This window comes from Calypte anna, chromosome 4A (assembly GCF_003957555.1).
Source record: "Calypte anna isolate BGI_N300 chromosome 4A, bCalAnn1_v1.p, whole genome shotgun sequence".
Taxonomy (NCBI): Eukaryota; Metazoa; Chordata; class Aves; order Apodiformes; family Trochilidae; genus Calypte; species Calypte anna.
In genome coordinates, this window is record NC_044248.1 from 26,598,748 (window position 1) to 26,619,066 (window position 20,319).

Sequence of the window (20,319 nt, forward strand, 5' to 3'; positions counted from 1 at the left end):
ATAAAAATAAATCAAAACCAACACAGCACCACCACCCAAAGCAAAACATAAAATAATTGTGCTCCAGAAAGTAGAGAATTTTATCAAGTTTCTTAGAGTTATTGCACTCTTAGTACCAAAATGAAACAAACAAAATAATCCAGAAGCAGCTAATATAACCTATTTTTCTCTGGAATCACTAATAGTTAATTCCATTCAAATTAATTTTAAACATACCTTGCAAGATTGCTCACTGTTTATTATATTTATACTCCTATAAATATACTGCCCATAGGAGCAGCTGTTCTTTAGACTGAATATCATGTTTAAACAAAGTATAATTTTAAACAGAGCCAAAATATTTCAATTAGTAGATAGGATGATAAATGAATTAGTAGAATGGCAATGAGTAGTGGGACTATTTGCAGAACTCTCTGGATAATTTTTTATAATAAAAGATTCATGCTGCTTTGTATGGGTAGGGAAGATGCACACCAGGAACTTGCACAACAGACTAAGTTCTGTCTATGAACATTATTCAACTTCTTTTAGTGCAGGAGTTTCCTTTGAAAACTTCATTGATCCAGAAAATTAGTGATGAGTGGAGGATCCGAAAAATCAACAAGTAACCCCCACATACATTTTCAGTAATATTGAACAGATGGATCTCAATATCAAAATTATGCTGTATATGCAAATCTTAAAATAAAAGTTCAAATAAACTACAATTTAGTGAAACAGGAATAATTTTAATTTGCATAGTCTAAATGTTGTTTTTATAATCTAATACCTAGCTAATGGGAAGTTTCATTTCAGTGGTATGATTTCAATAATTTGAAATTAGGACCTACAAATGACAATGTCTCTCTCTAGCAGAGACATATTCTCATAGTACTTTTCTATGGCATTGACTGCTAAGACATCAAATTGCATTAAAAAGTGCTGTATTTTACCAAGTTCAGAATCCAAACACAATGTATTTGATTTAGTCACTTCTTTACAATCTGCTAACCAAGAAAGATGTCAAAACCATTGTGAATGCTTACATCCAGAATAATTTTTTGAAGTATGCGATGTAACCCAAAGCAAAGTCAAAAGCAGTGGATTACAAAGCAGAAGTGGTTTTGGGGGTAACACTTAAACAGGGGGCTGGTACAGGTCTGGGTTATAACTCAAAAAAAGATTCAAGGTCAGTCTCATTCTCAGAAATACAGGTCTGGGATCTTTGGTGCCTTGTTGCATCACCTGAATTAGAAAGTTCATGTAACTTACAAGTTACACCACAAACAGAGCTCACAGGCAAACCACTGACAGGTGAGCAACCCTTTACTTGCCAGCCATGCCAGATGAATTAAACATCTGCCATTGCACAGAACTCACAACAACCAAGGGCTTAGCACCACAAATGTACCTAGCAAAGAACGGTTTCTCCTTAACCTTGCTCATGGTATGATCCCAGATAATACTCTTAGAGGAACTGAACTGTGCTATCACAAACTATAATTGCTGACATTGCATTGCTTTAGTCGGGAGTATCAACTAATGGACACTGTGGTGAATACCTGTGGTTTTTACTACACTGAATAGCAGAGGCCATGTGGTCCCTTTGGAAAATGTTGCAGACAAAACCAAGTTGTTGCCAAAACCATAAAAAAGTAAAACAAAAGGTCATATGAAATAAAAATCATATTTCTGTCACACAGCATTAAAAATTGTAGCCCAGGCCCAGGCAATGTCAAGTCAAAGCAAGTCATGAGTCACTGCAAGGTCCTACATCCAATTGTACTTTATACTGGACATTTCAGAAATTTTTAAAGTAGCTATCAGCAAAGATTTGTAGGTTTGTGTAGCATATTCTCTAGAAGGGACAAACACCTATCTTGTCACCACTATTTCAAGGCCTATACTCAACATCAGTTTTCCAAGCTTATGGTAAAAGCTTACCAATAATAGCTTACCTGGAGCTCTAAAGACCAGGAATCCCTGTCCTTCTAAATCTCCTCCTTCTCCTGAATTGCTTCCAGCTATGCTCTTCTGTGCTGGTAGACACCTATTACAGTTGGATCCCCCTAACTGAGCAGAAAATCACATTACGTGTCTGCTGTTACTGAATTTTATATCCATCTCTTGAAAATTTAATTATTTAAAAAGAGAGTGCCCACTGTAAGTTAGTCAGATAGTGGAAAAACACTGGAATTCCACAGTTCCTTGATTTTTCACAGCTGAATGTTGTTTTTATGGTAAATTAACTTTATGAAGGTGCTTCTACCTTCCAGCATTGTAGAGAGTCTGAAACACATAAGCTGGATAAATTGCTTAACTTTTTTTGATGGTTAATGTCAGTGAAGATAATTCTTATGCACACTACTCAGCACTTCTTTGCATCAATATTTTATTCAGAGTAAAACAGTAAAATTTTCAAGGTGACCTAGATGGTTGGAAAAACAACAGGTATATGGCGTAAAATAAGTGTTGTTAAGTACAGTAGTTCACTGTTCTTAGTAGAACACCAAAATGATGATTTTTTTCAGCAGTAAGCATGCAGTGAGAAATCTCATGAATTTTTTATCTGTTTAGATTTTGTATTTGCCACTAGAACATTTTTTTTTATTAAGGAATATCATATTTTTACGAAATTTTCTTCTGATGTTGGATACTGGGTAAAACACAAGGACATCACTCGTACCAAACTTGCTTTAAAAGTGGTTATAGGAAACTGGCCCTGAGGCAGACAATTTATGGTTGTGAGAATACCACAGAAACACATGGACAGTCTACACTTATTGCTGAACTCACTGCTTCAGGACAAAACCTTTCCACATAGTATTGTGGTGGGTTAGCATCATGTTACTGTGTACATAAAGACAGAAAACTGGAGAAATGCAGTGGTGACTACAGCTCTGGTGACTACCCCTTAAGATTTTAGGGACACCTCTCTTTTCTAGAAGCTCTTTAAGTTCTGCTTTTCCCTTCATCTTAGGTGCAAGATATACATTTTAAATAAGTAAAAGCTGTTGCCTGCACATTGAAAGGAGATTGCATATTTCTGGCATGGAATGTAACAAAAATTTGGGAAAACAGAGTCACTCCAACGAACATACTAAAAGTTTAGCACAGCTTGTCTTGGTGTTCAGTTTCCCACAAAAAGATGTAGGTTGCTTTTCTATAGGATATGTATAAGGTTTTTTCATTAATATTGGACTTGTTATTTCAATGATAAGCATAGAATAATTCAGAGTACTTGCTTGTTGTATGGATGAACTTAAATCATATTCATCTCTGTGAAAAAGTCTGTGTGGGATGAGGTCATGGTCTCAGCATACCTAATGTGAAATGAAAACATTTTTTTGCCTCGTGCAATCAGCAAATGCAGCATCTGTTCTCATCCTGTGATAACCTAGCAACAGCAGTTTGTGCCTGCATGACCAAAATGTGCAATTAGCTCCCACTTCACAAGGTTCACAGCTCAGCAGCCCCACTACCTGCGGCTGATTTCACCGAATTTCAAATGCCACAGGATGCTTTCAAAGTGATCTGAGCAACTGACTTGAAAGCAGACCTATATACTTTCTTTCCCTAAAGATAAAGCACTTTAATAAGGATAATCAGCTATCACTGACTTTTTTTCTTAAACAGTAGTCTGAATAATGATTTTTTTAAGCCTTCACTGCCTTGGGTCATTAGGGGCTGTTTAGGTCCTACTTAAGTACACAATTACACCTATCCTCAAAAGTAAAACTGCTGATTATCCATACCATTTACAAGTTGGAGCATTTTTCAGGATGAGGGGTAAAGGCAACCAAGTCACTGAGTGAAAAAATTGACCAAATTTATCTCATGGAAAGTATAAAACCAGGTTTTTTTGTATCATCACCATCAATAGCCAGGATGCTGCCCACTTTCTCCCTGCCAAATATAGTCCCATGTGTCCTTGAAGCAAGCCACTCCTCAGCTGCGCCCACAGTTTTGTGCTATTTCTGGTCAAATTACTCATGTGCCCTAACAGAGGGCAAAGGCAACTGTTGAACTCCTCATGACTCACAGCAATCTGAGAAGGACTTTTATCATGATAAATGGGCCCTGGAAGAAGGAAACTATGCTAAAATGAAGTATTTCTCAATCTCAAATGAAAGAAGGAAGCTAAAGAGTTAGGATTGACTTAACTGAGAGTTGATGAGGGGAAGAAAGCTATAGTAACAAAAATATTGAGAACAACCATCAGAAAGACAGGAATAAAACACATGAAGTCCTTTACTTATTCTGATTCAGGAAGATAAATATTTTTCTATACTTGAGAAGTTATTTACATTTTCCAGCACAGGCTTTAAAACAATAAAATTTATGTGGAAGGCAAAAACCTCACAATGCCAGATTGTGAACAGCTAGTCATAAACAAGAGTGAGACAAACACTTTACATTCTTTACATTTTTATTTAGAAATAACAAACCATTTTAACCAGCAAACTAATACTGCTGAACAGGCAAAGCATGTTACAGTAAGCAGATGCTTTTGATCTGGGTTAAAACAGATATATGGATTATGAACCAAAGATTCTCATAGTAAGTAAAGTGAAAGGTACTAAACCTATGTCTGTATCCCAAAAGAAATTTATATATCAACATGTGGAATCCAACTATACAGGAATCTATGCAGTTCTGATTTTGAATATCCTAGACACTGTTAGGCTTTGCTTCTTAGTCCGTGAAAATGCTGAAATTTTCTTATCTTGCTGTATTTTCACACAAGGCTACTTTATAGTTAATGCAATATTTATGTGAGAGCTAGGATCTTCCTCTTGATTTTCATGACCCTTGTTTGGCAAAAAAGATAGTTTTCTATATTTTAAGAGTCCGTACACAGTTGCACTTTGTTTTGTTTTTTTTTTCTAAAAGGTTTTTCTTTTTCTGTTGTTGTTGTTTACACAAGTTTCCATGCCAGGATTCCTTATGTAGTCTTGTACTTTACCCATAGGAGAAAAACAGAAATACAAACATAGCTAAAACAGAGCAGGAAACATATCCAGGTTTTTTTTAATTCAGCCTGTCATCACTGACTATGGCTCCTGAGGAACTCTAGAAAACTGCAGTGATGCTAAGCTATCATCTGTTCCACATGCCTCCCTAGATGACTCTACCATAGCTAAAATGTCTTTCAATGCAAGTGTATGCATGATAATATAAAGCAGCTGTAATCACTAGTTCATAAAACTTGGCAAACATCTGCCACATCCACAAAGCTGGCTGCTTTCAGAAATGAGCAAGGTGTTCAGCCTACTGACTGACACTGGCATATGTGGCTGCCAAATTTGGCCTACACCTTTTTCTCAAATAAAATAAATGAAGACAGCAGGTGTTCTTAAAAGTTCTTCAAATGATTGCTTCTATACTTGATATGACAATTTCTAAGACTTTATTTTCAAAGGCTTGGGAGAAAGAGAACCTTTATAGGACCATACCCACAAAAAATAAAGAAAAAAAAAAGAAGGAAAAAAAAAGATAAAAAGAAATAAATCAACAAGGCATGAATTTTAAAAACTTTCTGTATCTAAAAAAGATTTTTGAAGAACACTGTATGACCTCTAGAGCAAAAGAAAGACCAGACTGTTGGTGATAGAACTGGCCTGGCACAGGCAGACTAGGTTTATGATTTTGGTCTGGCAGAGACAGCATGGAACTTGTGCAAGTGCTACCATGTCTCCTACAAAGGCCATGATTTTCAGACTACTGTCTACTTTTGGTGTGGCTATCTAGCCCATTTTGGAAAAACAACTTCTCACGTGTTGGTTGGCTTCAGGCATATCTTGGGTTTCATCCATTTGCCAAATAAAATATAAGATTTCAAAAGCCTTTGCAGTAAGCAAAAAATTCCAAGTTTTAAACTACAAAGTAAACTATCACCTTAAGTTTATGAAAATTATACTATATTCTAATCATGTTCTCCTTTAGATAGGTAACATTCTAAGAAATTACTAGGTATTCTAGTATACTAGGTATATCTTAACTACAACTGCCAAATTTCAAAACTTGGGAGCTATGACCTTATATCAGCAGTGTTTAACTTCTCTGTCTCATTTTTCCAAGCTGCTGTTACTTTTAGTCTCAAGAAATCGTAAATAGCCATTTTGTCTTTGCTCCTTCTCACTTTTTATCCTTCACACCTGTTGCAATATACCTCTATTTTTTTCTTCCCTATAAGAAAGTTTGGCCCAAAGAAAGCACAACACACCAAATAAAAAGCTTCATCTTGAGGCCTGTTTATAGACTTCAGAGGGAGGACAAAAATGAGAGAAACATTGAAACTAAATCAGAGTAATCTGAAAGACAGAAGCATCACCTGCATACACTGTGAGGTTGCTGGGATATTTATTACCTTGTTTACTCTCTTGGTTCAGAAAGCTGTCTTTCTCAGAAATAAAGAAGGCTGTTAGCCTTCTTTAAATGTTACAGGTTATTTTTTGCATCATATTTATTTTTCTTCTCTATTTATACTAAAAGAAAAAATACATCTTTCAATTTAAATATGTAATGCTCATCTTTGGTTTTCCTACTCTTAATTTGAAATTAGTATATTTGATTAATTTCAAAGCAAATAAGAATTTAGTATGAAAGCATGGTTTTGACCATATTTTAGTTCCTAATTGCATAATAAATATCAAGATGGTTTAAATTCTGTTGGTAATTTTCAACTTACTATGGAATACCTTTTGAACTTAATACCTTTATGTATCCATTCATCATGTCCCTTTGTTCACATCACCAGTGTCCTTGGCCTTATCCAGTCATTTTCCCAAGTCTTGCACAGTCACATTCTCTTTCTCATTCATCCTGAAAGTGTATGACTCTCTTGACCTTTGCTTCAAAACTTTTTTCTGACTGTGTTAACAACTTTTAATTAACTCTTTCCCCCCACACACACAGCCAACAGTGAATGCCTCCTATACAAATCTGCCAGTTTAAATAAACTTGCCTTTAAGCTTGCTTTGATCCTCCATTTATGAGTTTCGTAATTTTGACAGTCCCTGCAGTGGGAGTTCAGAGAGCATACTGAGGGTAATTAGTTCAATTATTTATATTTTGGAAAAAGAATTGCTATCGTTCCAACTCATTTTGATGTTTTCACAATCGTTATAGCTTGCCAGCTCAGATGTAAGGAATAAACTAAGCCAAACATTCACCTATTCAGAAAGATTTTGAGTTAAGAAAAAATAATAGCCTAGTAGTATGAAAAGCCTTGAACTACATTTCTATTCACTAGAGCAGAATAATCTGAATCCTCTCCCTGCCTTCACATCAGTTGTCCCTTAGTGTAATTAAAGTGGAATATTTACACATTTTATACTGGACACTATACCTGATTTTTATTTCAGTACCTTAATTTAAGAATTTAAAACTTCTTAAACAATACATAAACATAATACATAAACATACCATGGTATATGTTTAACATTTGTTATCTTTTCTAATATATCCATGGGACAGATTAATTTTTGGTATAGTGGCATTACACTGATGCTTTCTTGACAAAAACTGCTAAACATTTAGTATTATTCCTGACCTTTCCGCAGCCATATAAAAATATATCTCAGATAACACAGTTATGATACTAAACATTGCAAAACTATTTTTAATAGTTAATGTTCTACTAGGGACTTCTTACTCAGCAGCCACATTACGAGAACATCGATTTTGACTGAGCAGACACTTTGTCACTAGAATAACCAATGACAATAATTGAAGGCAATAAGGATAGCTTTGATCATGTCAAGCTTAATAGAAAACTGAGTATTGAACCAGTATTCAGTATCCAAAGAACATACCATACACTTGACAGCGACAGAAGTGACTGAAGATAGGTTAAATTATGTTTTAATATAGTAAACCTATGTCCAAGAGTGTATATATAGTACGAAGGCACCTGGCAGCCACTTTTTTAGAATCAGTAAAATCACATTAATTATTTGCTCTCTTTATAGACTTCTCAAATTAGGATGTAATTTTAAAAGCAGCTAATACCACCCCTGTTTTTCTACATAACATGTAGTAATTAATACCTGATTACAATTATGATCTTAAATTATGATTAGTTCAAATTATGATGTTTTAAAAAGGTAAAATGTGCAAACAGCCCAAGAGAACTCTAGTTAGTGCCAGCTTTTAGATGTAATTAGCCTTGGAAACCAGGTACAGGTTTTTGGAAAGGAAGAGAGTCTGAAATAAAGTGCATCCGGTTTCAGAACTTCTGAAGATAACTAAATAAAGCTAACGCAACCTGTGTGTTACTATGTGAGATTCCCTCTCCTGCTCCTGATAATACAAATAAATAAATAGAAGCAATACACAAAAGTGAAATGGAAAGAATCCAGAACTTTTTATCAAAAGCATGAAACTTATCCCAATCTCATTAAAATTGGAAACAAGGTGTCAGCACTCACCTAACAGCACAGTCAAAAGGTCCAGTCACAGTTCTAAAATTTGACTAGAGACTACATTGCAGAGGAGGAAAAAATAATCTTGTAAGAATTTATTCAATCTGCAGACAGTTCTTCCAAAGACATTTAGTTACTGGTTTATTGAGAAGTACCTGGTGCCAACCTCTCTTTTTCAGTGGAATTTCCTTTATGAAAGGAGAAAAAAAATCAACAAAACAAACCCAAAACTAAATCACAAAACCAAAAAAACAAAAAACCAACCCAAACCCAATCAAAACAAACAAATCCCAAATAAACAATTAAACCCCCCCAAAAGAAATCCAACAAAAACAATAAAAAAAAACCACAAAACCCCAACAGAATAACAAGAAAAAAAATCTCCCCAAGCCCCAGCTCAATATCTACCCTTTAAGGCATTAAAGAAAACCCATAGACAAACAGAGCCATCTCTTTTCACATTTTTTGAATGTCCTTTGTTGCATCCAGACAGTAGGTGCATACCCAAACAGTAGAAGCCCTCAAGCAACAAAATTAATTAAATCTATATTTCCAGTGTAAACCTGGAGTGATCAAGAATCATTTCACTGCCATATTGGGAACACTCGAATGCCTTCATACTTTATGCTCTAATTCATAAGATCTAGAATTACTTTTAAAATGCACTATGTGGTCACTTTCCAGAATTTATCATCTTGAAATATCACTCTGTGGTTTAAAGACAATACAAAATCTCCTTTCATGGCTAGGCATCTTCATCTAAAGGCCTTGGTGAATAAATTATTTAATCTGATGTCAGTACTGGATTAAATAGTCATATAGCATAAACTTTTGAAAATAATTGTTTTTGAAGGACAAAGGAGAAGAAGAAATTTGTAGATGGCTAAAAGAATAAACCATGCTACTTAAACTGAATAGTTTAAGCAAAGCAAAGTTCTGAAATTTCTTCTTACATGCCAGTTCTTTCACCTTGTCATGCTTCTCTATACTGCATCATATTTAGTGTGACATTATCCTTAATTATGTTAAAGAGGGAATAAGGTCACAGAGCAGGGTAATGAATCACAAAAGATCATTTAAAACATTGAAGTTTGACCTGTAGCCATGGCATCCTAAGGTACTTTAATTATTATTCACTGTGTACAGCCATTTTTAAAAAAAAACGGTAAGGTCATGAGGCCTGACAGCCTCAGCTGCAGCTGAAATTTACAGTACCTCACCAAAACTGATTAAAGCTATCTGAAAAGGATTCCTGTTGACAGAGAACTGCTGCAAAAGGGTAAACTCAGTATTACTGTAGAGGAAGTTGCATTTTCTTCCCCTCATCCAGAGGCCAATCACAAAACCCTGTCTTTAAATTCTATGTGTGTGACTGCAGCTTCAACATAACTGCATTTCAGAAAGACCCTAGATGCTAGACTGCAAAAAAATTGCCATTTCAACTCTTAGCACTGACACAATATAAAAGGCTTTCCTGCTGTACACATAGCTCTGCCATATACATTATAAGCACACTCATTTTCTGTGGCATTATGTTTGAAAATGGCTGAAAATGGCTGAAATTGGCTTGATGACTTTTCTTAATAGGACCTTCTTCAGTTACATTCCAAAGCTTGTAGTCATTCTACTGGAATGAAAATTGAATATTTGCTAATAGGTATGTATGTACTTTATTGTCATAAGAAACAGTAATTGTGTAACCATAAGACTAAGATGTAAACTAATTTTCTCTTTTTATATAGAAAGAGCTATTTATTGCTTGCATTTTTGACTGAAAATTAGAATTCTGATCACAGAAGAGTAAATGCGGCAACAAAAAGCACAGCGAGTATTTCGCTAAGATATGTGCCCATGCAAGATAGATCTTTGGCCTTTACATCTTCTCCATGGGACAGCACTGCTATCTATTTATCCCTTTTTAAAAAACTGGATAATCTGCAGGGACCAATGTAAATTTGGACTGAGGGAAGAAATCAGCCAGAGATGCAACTACAGTCGTGATTTCAGAGCAGACCTATCCAGGGGACAGCATTGTAACTCATTCTGAGTTTAGGTGAGAGTCTCAAACAGGCAAATGCACACAGCTAACAAAAAAAAGTGTTTTTTTAGAGTCTGGAAGCTTCTACAACTTTAGATTTGAGCAATTCTGTTTAAATTTGAGCAATTCTGTTTAATAAATTCAATTATATTAGCACAACTACTAGCTACAGTAATTATAGATAGTAATATCTATAGTCCCTTTCCTACAAACAGATGCAGATAAAAATAATTTTAGATATTTGGGCAGCCTAGTAAAACCCAACTGAGTCAAGTTATTTACATTTGTCAGTAATGTTACCTCTAAGATGCATGTTTCTCCAAGATTACAGTCCATGAATCCCAGCATAAGAGATAACAAGAGTTTTGAAAATTAAATACAGAATCAAATTTAGTAATTGCCTAAAGGACTTTTCTTGTACTTAATAAAAATGAACTACTTTAGTTCCAGATGGAAACTTCAAAATACTAAATACATGCTCCCTAATTACCTGCTTAAACAATTCCTTTTTTAAAAATGAATGTGGACTGGGAGAAATTCTTTTAAACTAAAAACCATCTTGAAATATCAATGATAGCTACATTATCAAAACAGCACTTTTTCAAAAGAAAACTGCTACTTTCAAGTTATATTAACACTGCAGTGAAAAGTTGGCTCTTTGTGCTTGGTTACCAAGTTTATAGGCATTCTATTTAACTATTAAACTTTGGAGTTATTCTTGCCATGTACTCATAAAAGGCATGCCATGGACTCCAATACTAATTTAAAATTATAAAATACAGTAAAATCAAGCTCTGAGAGCAAATGGAAGGATATTTTAATTTGATAGCAATACAGAAGGCACTAGCTTGCCTTCAAACAGAATTTCTGTACTATTATGATTATTGTTATTATTGACATATAGAGCTATATTTTCACTCCTTTAACCCCTTTATCTCTGAGGGCTACAATCTTGGAGCTATAATCTATATAATTAGTTGATATAAACATCTTTACAGATATAGGAAATCTTTTTTCTGTGCATTAAAGAGTATGTAATTTTACTGAATTTGTTGCAGCTGGAAAAACAGATGCCAGATGCATTTAAGTTCTTCAGTGATGCAATTCAGTTTCAGAAAACCTCAGTTATTCAACTTCATCTATCCCAGGAAACCAGTCTGCCCTCAAAATCCACTTTCAGTTCAGTAATAGGTTGAAAATCACCTTTCAGAGTTGGTGTGGCTTTTGGTGCTCCACATACAATATGAATAAGCCACCAAAGCTTCAATGTTATATACAACTCTGGTGCTTCTACTCCATGTTTGCAAATGTTTGGAAGTAGTTTTTCTACTAAAATAAAGATTATAATTAAGTGGATTTTTGAAACTATTGAAGTATAAGGCAGTTATACACATAAGTAACTCAGATAATATTTATTTTAGTTTTCTGAGATTGCTTTTACATACATGCACCACAACTTTGAACATAGTATTGTCTGTAGTCAGAGCAAACTGATTACAGTTCAATCAGAACTCACAAGAACTTAAAAGTTCATTCTAAACATAGTGACAGAATAATCCCGATGTCCACTTTAGTTTGTTGTAGGTATATTCTTTGATGGGAAGAACTCCCATGGTTAGCTTAAATAAAGAGTGAAGAATTCAAATTTTGCTTCTTATGAAAGTCTCTGCTCAATAATTTTATTCTCAATGTTTGATTGATATGTTACCATAGCAACAGAAATACCTTTTTTATTTTGTGAGATTTTTTCCCCAATAATCAACTATCTGAGCTATATTAAATAATATTGAGGAGTTTATTGCTAGGAACTACTCATATAATTAGGTAAAAAAAATGCCTAAGAACAAATAAAGTTTTCCAATGAAACAATACAAATATTCTCTAAGTTAAGGACTTGGAGAATGCTTTCTTATGACAATGAAGGTTCCTTCCATGTTACAAGTAAAGAAGGAGACTAATGAAAGTTAAAGAAATCCCTGCAGTAAAAGAACCACTAGAACTGGGGGAAAAAAAAACAAACAAAAACAAAAAAAAAAAAAAAAAAAACAAAAAAAAAACCCAAAACAAAACAAAACAAAAAAAACCAAAAAAAACCCCAAAACAAACCCCACAACTTGATGTGCATAAAATTATAACAAAACCACTGAGTGATTTGTATTTGTGAGACAGTAAGTTTTAGTAAAAATAAAAGCTCTAGAATGTGAAAATCAAGATTCCCTTTGCAATAAAATGGTTTCCAATAGTTTCTACACGTAGCTTTGGAAACATCAATGGACTGACAAGGTCTTTTACCATAGATTTTGTTTGTGTGTTTGACTTTCCACAAAAGGTTTCCAGCAGTGCAGCACATTGGACAGACATCAGAATGTCTATATTCTAATTTATTACCACTGAGGTCAGTAACTTCGTTGTTTAAGAGGTATGAAGGTGCTAACAGGATTTGTTGAAAGAAGTCGTTAAATGGGGGCTCAAGAGATTAGCAACTAATTGTTACTAGCTAATATCTGCAGAGTCTTTTTTAATCTGGGGGTCTCCAATCCCTCGGTTAAAGGAAAAAAGTTATTGCAGACAGGGAATAAATATAGATGTCTTATAGATTGAAATATGCTTTCACTGTCTCCTTAGTAACAATAAAAATACTTTAACTCAAAGCCTCACATCACTCTCTTGACCAATTGAGATTTTCACTGTTGATTTAAAAAAAATCATAGAGAATTAGGTGAAGTAATTGTTTGTATTAAACTGAAAAAAAAGAGATAAAAATCAATATTTTTCTACAGATGTAGCCAGCAAATATGTTTACATTTTGACATAGTTACTGAGCTGTGAAATTAACAAATGAGCCAATAAATTAGACTTTTTATCTTCTTAGTTCCAAGAATAATTCTTATAAAATTTTATCAGTAGGATAATCCAAAGTAGCAGAGCACTACAATAGGGAAAAGAAGACCAAAGTTCCTTTGACAATATTCAAAGGCAGCAATTACCAAGGAAAATTAAGGAACATTTTCTTTAATTTAACAGCCACTGACTCTTTTTTAATTTCTGAGTGCAAGTTTAAAGAAAAAACAAACAAACCAAAACAAACCACATTTCTAGTGATGGTAGAGCTTCTGCTTATATAATAAAAATAATTTATTTACATGAGCCACATAACAGGAGGGGAAAGGGAAACTGAAAAGACAATCCTTAGCAGCAATTCTTTTATAGATTTTTATGAAAAGCTAAACTGATTACAGTTGTTAGTTTCAGCGATATATACCTATTTTGGCTTGAAGATTAATCTGTTTAGCACGATGAGAAATATGTTCAGAGTAGACACTTTTATTTTAAAAAACAAACCTCACCCAAAAAACCCTCACAACTTTTATCAGTTTAGATTTTCCCCTCTGCTACTGGCAACACCTACATTAATGAACCTTTAAACTTCCACAGCTCTGCTAAACTCTAATGTGGCTACAGCTATACCTTTAGACTTCGTCTAAATATTGGGACTGCTTTGCAACTAATCAGAAAAAGGTCAAAACCTAATGTGCCTACACACTTGGCTGAAAATTAATCAGAAAGGCACCAGCGTCATCAGATAAAAATCTCTTCGTTACTTTGTAAAATGCAGCCTTATCAATTTTGATTATTTGTCGGACTGCAGCTCTCTTGCTTGTATCTACAATCTGTCATTAGCACTGCCATCCAACTCCTTGCTAGTGATCCTAATCACATTTCAAGGAAGCTCTTTTATTTAAATTTGAGATAAGAAAAAACTAAGTCAAATTGATTTTTCTCTAACTGCTATTTATAGAGCTCCCCTTGTAATACCTAAAAATCTCAAATTTTTCTTGTGATGTGCAGTAAAACCTGGCAGTTCCTAGCTTCTAAAAGCTAACCTAAGTAAGGCAGAGCTATTTTAGTCTGACCTCTTCTGAACATACTTTACAGATCTGATTATCAGATCTCTGGTTAGGAGTATGAATATGAGTGTCACCTCGCCTCGACCAAGAGCTTTGTGGGATTGTTAAAGTAATGTTCTGATGGTGCTTGGCTGATCCATTTCACCAATGGACTAATGGCATATGTTAGGTAACAGTACTCTGCTGTAATAGTTGGTCTTATATGAGAGAAACTCTCCTTTCGTAACATCAGCTTATTTAAAGGTATTATTTCCACTTGAAATGATCACGTAAAACTGTTTGGCTTGGGAGGGACCTTAAAAAGATCATCTAGTTCAAACCTCCCTGCCACAGCCAGGGACGGGTTCTACTCATCCAGGTTGCTCAAAGCCCCATCCAATCTGGCCTTGAACCCTTCCAGGGAAGGGGCATCCACAGTTTTTCTGGGCAACCTGTTCTGGCATCTTATCACCCTCACAGGAAGAATTTCTGTCTAATCTAAATGTACTCTCTTCTAGTTTGAAACTGGTACTTCTCATCCTACCGATAGATGCCCCTGTAATAAAATCCTCCAAGCTTTCCTGTAGTCTCCTCTTGAGATAGAGAGGCCTCTATAAGGTCTCCCCAGAACCTTATCTTCTCCAAGCTGAACAACCCCAGCTCTCTCAGCCTGTCTTCATAGCAGAGGTGTTCCAGCCCTTTGTGGCCCAGTGGTGAAATGTTATTGAGAAAAACCATACTTACCTAGGGTATTATAAATATATTACCTCAAAGTAGTGTGAAGATATGTAGCAACTTTCAGAGCAATGCTTCTTTTCAACCAGACCATATGTCCTGGTTTGGGCCAGGATAAAGGTGGTTTTCTGTTTCTGTACTTTTGCTTTTAGCTAAGTCCCTTGTAAGTAGTTGCATTTGCTGAAATTAACAGCAAGTTTCTCATGCAGTGTGTGTGCTTTTAGGATTGATAACACTTGATGTTTATAGTTACTGCTAGAGACTGGTATGCAGGGCCAAGGACACTGCTTTCCTCAGCTCTGAGGAAAATATTTTACCGTCCAGGAGGACACAGAGGCCCCACCTGAACCCTCCTTTAGGGAGGAACGGACAAGATAGATGACAGAATTGACCAAACAGAGTATTCCATCCCATATACGTCACACTCAGTATAAATTTGAGGCATCACGTGGGCCGAGCCAGATTTTTTCCTGCTTCCCTTCCTTCACCCGGCATCCTGGAAGGATCCTGTCTGTTCATCTGCCTGTGGTCCTGATCCGTGCCAGCCCATATCTGTGTGTTCCTGCCTCCGGTTCCCAACTGCTGCCGACTCCAGGAGTCCAGCCTGGACTTTCCCAGGGCTGCCCTACAGCCTCGGTGGTGACGTGAGAGTTTATTGGGGGAAAGGGGGGAGGAATGTGGTTTCCATTTTCCTGTATATTTGTATATATTTAGTAATTTTTTCCCTATTTACCATTACTGTTTCATTAAAGTTGTGTAGTTTAGTTTCCAACCCATAAGTCTCTCTCCCTTATTCTCTCTCCTTTCTTCATTGAGGGGAGAGAGAGATTAAAGAGAGCGTCTGTTATTCGGTTTAATTGCCGGGTCAGTGTTAAACCGTGACACCATATAAAAAAGAAATTGAATTTATTTCATTTGAAAAGCCCAGGAGCTGCTTAACTCTAGGATAAAAATATGTAGAAAGTCAAAGAGCTAAGAAGGTTGAGTTTGAGTGGAAGAAATGTAAGCATAGAGGGAAGAAAGGTGTGCAAGTACTAATCTCTATAGAGATACTGTTGTTCAGTCAAACCTGACTGAATTTTTGCAGTCAGCCCCTGAATACCTTAAACACAGGAGGAACAAGGTAGCTATTGGTGCTACTGGTGACGGATGATTTGAGATTCAAAATGGCCCAAAGAGCCCAGTTTTCTGTGTCAAATCTTTACAATGTGCAGGAGTTTCCTAGTCATCAGAGCAAGAGTGTTTTCAATGCCCCACTGAGGTTCTGAGCCCTCCTGCAAACCCTACATCTCAGGTTCACACTGTTCTTCATTTGCACCAGTTCAAAGCATCTGAGAAATACATCATCTTCTCACCCATGCTTTCATGAATCTCACTCCCATCCTACTGCGTAACATTCAGACAGCAACATTTTCCTTCCTTTTGTCCTGTTTGAAAACAGCACCTTTCTTTCAGTGATTTCTATGCTGTCACTGCATAAAAGGTCAATTTGCACCATCCTTAATAGAAAAAACATTTGTTCTGTATCATGAAACAACTCTTCTCTACATTTTCAGTAGAGATGAAAGCAATCATCTTTAGAAAATATGCTTTTCATCATCTGATAACATATTTATAGATTTATTTTTGCCTTCTTGAACAAATATCAAGAAAGGAATTCCAGCTATTCCTCTGAGCTAGTGGCCAAGGAGCAGAGGTCACAATTCAAAATTGGAGATGTCCAGAGTCTAAAGGTACTATTTCCTGCAAATGGCTTAATATGCCAGCCTACAGTATCATTCTCTCTTCGTTTCTCCAGTTTGAAAGAATTTACTGAAGGCTAGAATAGAATCTTAAGGGAGAAAAATAAAGGAAAAAAAAAGACTGGGAGAGGTCAAACTCAGACTAGCTGACAGCCTGATAGGACAATTTCTTGTGTAACTGGACAAATTTCACTTATTCAGAGTAAAGATTTAAACCTTTAGGCCATTTCAACTTAGACTCAAGAGACAAGCATTTGAAACACCTCCTTGACTTGTAACAGCTACAACTGAGTTCAGTAAAGAAAACAGGAGAGCACTTATGTATCATATTTTTCACATGATGAACTTCTGGAAAAATAAATAGATTTTTTTTATTTTGTAAAAAAGCATGGCAAACCCTTTTTCCAGATTGATAGAGGCTTTTTTGGTTTAGGTTCAACATCCAGAGAATGAATTGCACAGCCTTTCTCTCACTTTAAGCTTCCTGAATTAGTCAAGCCGAACATGATTTTAGGTAAGATATGTGTCATGGAAAAAGGGTATCTACAAATCTTATTGCTATTCAAAAATTTAAAACATTCAGTTAAAGACCCTAAAGCTCAAAAATGTGGCTTTCAACAATCTGAGTAAATTAAAAGAAAATACCACAAATCACAGAATATTTCACATATAATATCACAGTAGAATATTTCAACTTAGTATTACAAAGCAAATAACCTTTCCTAGTTTGTTTTTTTTTCCTCCTGATTTTTACCTTTTGTAACTTCATAGGTAGTGTTCATGGATAAATAGGAAAACATTAATGTCTCCTGAGTAAGTGAAATAAGTTAAATTTCACATTTTTTTGTCCTTCTCAATGTACTGAGATTATATTTTAAAAAAAAAAATTAAAAATCTAGTAGCATTACTTATGTACCATTTTTATTCACTAGCTTCATGTGACAGAAAGATTTTATATATCTCAAATTTATTCCCTATTTTTTAGGGATCTTAAGGAAAACCATTCAGTGAAAGTGTCAATATATTCAGATGTATCAGATTAGTCCATCTATGAAGCAATATTCTGTAGCCACAGAATTTAATTTAGGAGGTTTAATTCTTGCCTATTAATCTCAATAGTACATTCAAAAATGTGTAAAGCACCAGTTAAAGCAACTGTGTGAGTCTGACCTCACTGATTTGCAGCTGTCTCAAAGGAGCAATTTTAAAATGAATAGCCCTGGCTAGGGTGGAGGACCTGGCTGGCCAGAGCTGAGCAGGGATGACCCCTCGGGATGTGATAAGAGCTATTGTGTGGAGGCTGTTCCTCTTCTCTGAGCACCAGCCTTCAATGCTGGGACATCCCTCCAGGCACGACTGAGCCACCTTGATTGTACTTGCAAAGTACCTGGCTAAGGGGGCTGGAGCAGAGCAAGGATGGCATCAGGAAGAAGATAAGAACTGATGAATGGGTGGAGACTACTCCCCTTTCCTGAGGGCCAACCTTCAATGCTGGGATGCCCCAGGCATGATGTACCTGGCTGAAGTGGCTGGAAGAGAGGAGGAATGGCTTCTGGAAGAAGATAAGAATTGATGACTGGGTGGGGTACTACACCCTTCTGCTCCCCTCCAGGCAGCCTGCCTTCTAACGACCCTGGCTGACTGACAGCTGCCTCTTTGGAACAAAAGGACTCAGGGGTATATATAGCTGTCCATGCTCTGACTGCTTGGTCATCTTTTGACCCACCACCATTTCTGCACCGGACCCTGTCCAGGATCAGTGCCATCCTGAAGAGCCTCGCTGGACAGCTGGACCCCTGGTGGTGACTCTCTCTTTCTTCCCACTTTCTTACCCTTTGTTTCTCCTCTCTTCTCTCTCATACTTTCTTACCATTTTCTCACTCATTCTTTTCTCTCTCTTTCTTATATCTTCTTTTCCTCTCTACCTGTTTTGCCTGGCTTTACATTTTTGCCTGTGTCAATTGTCAAATAAAATCTGCTTGCATTCGACCATTTTCTATGTTTGGACTTTGTTTCATGTATCCAAAACAAATACAAATTTTAAAGTTACCTCTGACCATAACAGCAACATAGAGATCCAGGCAATAGTTTACTGAAATTAACATCTCTCTGGGCCTGTGTTTCTGACAATATATTCAGAACAATACACAGCTGAAGCAAAACATTTGAGAACACTTACTGTAGTGGCTGTTTGCCTGAAAAAAATCCAAAAAGCAAAACCACACAGGCACTGCTTGAACAGATTAGTAAAGTAAACAACATGTTAACAGCTACATGACAAGAAACTTGGTACAAAATAAATGCCTGTGCAAAGAATTAATTTTGTTTGACATTCTACCACTTGTTCACTGGCACACACTAGACCAGTCACAAACAGCTCCTGGGGTTCTTCAACACCCCGAGGCTTCCCCTCATGCTGTTGTGACCCCTCCAGCATCCTCAGGCAACACCCTTGGGATCTGCCAGCCTTTAATGGCCAGCACCCACATCTCCTTGCAATAACTTCAGTATTTTTCATTCCCACTCAAGTTCCTTCCAGGCTACTCTCCCTCACATAACCTATGAGTCATCCAGCTCCTTTTTGCTGATGTTTTCTGGATTTCTTAGGTTCATAATAACCTAAGGCCTACAGCTGCTCCCCATTAACATTCCTCAAATCCTCACACTCTTTCCCTTTCCATATCATCTGTCATCATCCCTGCCCTTCCCAGGAAGCGGAAAAAGCAGCCATGTTTCTCACTGTGCCAGCAGCTCTTTGAGTTGTACAGAGGGAGGTGAGATTTCACCTTGAAATCTCTCTTCTGGCACAAGATCACAGACTTTCTTTTTTCTAACTTCATTAAATGTGACTGAACAAAAAGAAAACATGGAACGGAAAAAAGTATAAAGACAACAGACTCCCTCTGTTTAAGTGGAGAGTGAGTTATTGTTTGATGGGGCTTCAATTTTTGAAAAGGTCATTTGACAAAATTCATTTCAAAGTAACATGTGGGATGGAGCAAGGCATTTTTTGTGCATATATATATGTATGGTATATCTCTAAGCCCACACTTGCACTGCTTTTCAACAAAGATTCTTGTATAAAATGCATCCTTTATGCTGCAGATGTTTCTTCGCTAGCAATAATTAAAGACAAGTACTGGTTTGTTCAGGAAGCACCAGAGAGCTGCTTTGCTGAGGGGACAAAGTGCCACCATAATACAAATAGAATTAAGCATCTGAGGCAAGAAGTGTTCATACCTGTTGAAGTACTCCAACAAAACCAAACAAAAACCAAAAAACACCACCCAACCAACTAAACAAACAACAACAAAACAGAAAATGAACAACTTCACTGACACAGCATCTAAGCCTATGGCTCTACAATCTGAATGAAGGTCTCTGTATTCTATACTGCAGCAGTTCATTCAAGTTTTAAGTATTACTATGCCAAATAAAATTTTAATCAAAAACATTTCTAAAATTTACTAAGAGGCAGAAACAGGAAGCAATCCCAACTCTCTGGTAGCATC